The following is a 294-nucleotide window of genomic DNA, read 5'->3' as shown; positions in this document are numbered from 1 at the left end:
CCCAGTCCCACATAACTATCTTCTTAAAAAGAGATAAGATGACATACTTCACAAATTATTTAGTTATGTTTGCATTTTATTGAAAATATGTTGTTGATGTTCTACATTTATTTATGGGCCATTTTCTTCCCCTGCTCATTACACTCCAGCTATGCTGGCTAGTTTTATGTCAACTTGACACAATCTATAGTCACCTGAGAGACAGGAGCCTCAATTGAGAAAATGCCTGGAGAAGACCAGGCTGTAAGCAGGCTAGCCTGTGGGGCATTTTTTACTGTTGTTGTTTTTGTTTTT

This window comes from Mus caroli, chromosome 2, assembly GCF_900094665.2.
Source record: "Mus caroli chromosome 2, CAROLI_EIJ_v1.1, whole genome shotgun sequence".
Taxonomy (NCBI): Eukaryota; Metazoa; Chordata; class Mammalia; order Rodentia; family Muridae; genus Mus; species Mus caroli.
The sequence above is the reverse complement of the archived record's forward strand: the minus strand, read 5'-3'. Positions refer to the sequence as shown.